Source organism: Cebus imitator, unplaced genomic scaffold (assembly GCF_001604975.1).
Source record: "Cebus imitator isolate Cc_AM_T3 unplaced genomic scaffold, Cebus_imitator-1.0 Scaffold295, whole genome shotgun sequence".
NCBI classification, from domain to species: Eukaryota; Metazoa; Chordata; class Mammalia; order Primates; family Cebidae; genus Cebus; species Cebus imitator.
The window spans coordinates 2,092,892-2,095,261 of record NW_016107610.1 but is presented as its reverse complement, the minus strand read 5'-3'; the positions used below and the strand labels follow the sequence as shown (position 1 = coordinate 2,095,261).

At 38.2% G+C, this 2,370-nt stretch overlaps 1 non-coding gene and 1 pseudogene across 2 annotated transcripts in view; both read left to right on the top strand.

Moving 5' to 3' along the window:
- Positions 1-2,370, top strand: part of LOC108285239 — a 29,566-nt pseudogene that overhangs the window by 4,298 nt on the left and 22,898 nt on the right. The window contains exon 2 of the transcript XR_001817521.2: positions 381-536. The product of XR_001817521.2 is annotated as a polycomb group RING finger protein 5-like (transcript). The remainder of the gene's footprint in view (positions 1-380; positions 537-2,370) is intronic.
- On the top strand, positions 1,686-1,812 carry LOC119467486. The gene has a single exon (XR_005196024.1).

The following is a 2,370-nucleotide window of genomic DNA, read 5'->3' as shown; positions in this document are numbered from 1 at the left end:
GGGCTGGAGTACAATGGCGCGATTTCAGCTCACTGCAATCTCTGCCTCCCTGTTTCAAGCGATTCTCCTCAACTTCCCAAGTAGCTGGGATTACAGGCACCTGCCACCATGCCCAGTTAATTTCTGTATTTTTAGTAGAAACAGTGTTTCACCATGTTGGCTAGGCTGGTCTCGAACTCCTGACCTCAGGTGATCTGCCCGTCTTGGCCTCCAAAAGTGTTGGGGTTACAGGCATGAGCCACCGTGTCCAGCAGGTTTATATTTTTAATGTTTCCTTCTACTCCCCAAGCACACACAAATTTGAAAGCTGCTTTGCCTTCTAATAAAGAGACTTTTCTGTTGATTTGGAAGATAATTTGATGTCTCTTTTCTCTTTGCAGGTATATAAGCTCCCTGAAATCACAAAGTAGTTATTTCCACGTTCAGATCATTCAGAGATTATGAAGTCACACACCCTGCCTTCAATTTGCTTATCGTCGAATAGAGCAGACACAAGTGAATGATTGCAGTATAGCCACTTAAGTAATCTAAAAGAGGTGAGTGTGGCTCTTAACCTCTGCTGGGAAGGGGAGGAATAAGGCAGTGTTTTCAAGAGGTGATTTTGAAGCTATACAGGCATTCGGTGGACAAGGAAGGGGAGGTCCATTCTTTGTGCCTAGGACTCTGACCGGTTTATGAATTCTAAATGCTACATAAAACAGTGTTGAGTATCTTACACCTTTCTCCAGAGTACTGTTCTTACTTTTGGATAGTGCTGCTTGTTTTTTCCTTCTCTCTCCCTGTCCCTATCACCTTTAAATGAATGTTTGGAAGGAAGTAGAAGGGTAAGAATCTTTCCAGGTGGCAGAATCATAGATCGGTTTACCAAGAGTAATGTGTATACCCAGTAAAGCTATCTCTGAAATGTGCTTCTGCATTATCATAGTGCATAGTTGGGAAATCTCAGTTTTGTTGGTTGTGTACTTTCCCAGTGAATGGATTATATTCCTTCCTCCAGTCTCGTTTGTTTGAATTTAAGAGCATCTCTTAAATTCTTCTCAAGCAAGAGACCTAACATTTAGACTTTGGAATGAGAGTGGGAGAGACAGCAAGATTAGAATCCAAGTTCATACTACCAAAACATTTTTATTGGCTATGTCTGAGTGACTACATGTTGTTTGGATCAGCTGCAAGCTAATTTGTAACATTTAAAATAAATAATAGTTTAATTCCTCCAGGATTTGAGTAAGGTGAAAATAGAACTGAAAACCATGAGTCTGTCACAGTCTGGGAAAATGAAGAAAAAGCAATCAATTAGTGAGTTGGGCTTAATTTTTTTTTTTTCTGCAACTGGTGATAGCAGAAAACAAGCAGTGAAGTAGTTAGACATGATATACTTGACAAGAACAGCACCTGTTCAGTACCAACTCTAAAGTAATTACTGAGGGGCAGTTTTTGTGCCCAGGTGATAGTCATAATCCTTCCAGAGAACTTCCTGATGACAGAAAAGATGCTGGCCAGCTGAGGTCTTCTTTCCAAATAACAAAGTCTTCTCTTGCATATAGATGAATTAACCATTGTTTACAGTTAAACAAGCATAAGTACAGAGTTAACCTCTTCTAGCTTGAAGTTACAAATGATCTTTACTTGAGTATCTTGACATGTTAAGGGACAGTGTTTTAAAAGCTGGACTTGGCTATGTTCTTCTGGAGACTAAGAAAATAGAGTCTTTGAAGTCAAGCTGACTCTGCTGTTAGCCTCCTAAATGAAAAGGTAGATAGAACAGGTCTTGTTTGCAAAATAAATTCAAGACCTACTTATCTACCAACAGCAATTATATGCTTTCCATTGTCTTTCTATAGAAAATAGGAATAGTAAATTTATAGATGAGAAAACTAGAGAAAGACAGTGAATATGTGAGAATCTTGCCCTACGAATTGATAGGAAGGTGACTAGAAATTGGAGAAGTTGTTTTAGTAAGTTGAGGAGAGGACTCTTCTTATAGTTCAGTCTGGTAGCTGAACCTCCTTGCATCAAGACCAATGTAGTCTTATTTACAGAATGCCACATCCCAGTGAATTGTGCTGTGGACAGCTTCCAGTGTGTAAGTTGTGGAAGATGATGATTTTAACAGATTTTGGAGGATGAGAAATATTAAGAAAAAGGCCCCACTGCCCATGCATTTCCTCTATTTTTCACTTTTGACCAAGTATACACTTCAAAAATATCTTATTAGATGTATACAAGTGATTGTTTGTCACTTGAGTCAGCAGGAAGTCAATTATTAAACACACTTTTCTAAATAAAAGTCAGTTTAATTTTACCAGAAACCAGTGTCATTTTAGATTGCAAGTCTCTCTTGTTTTATTTTATTTATTTATTTATTTTATA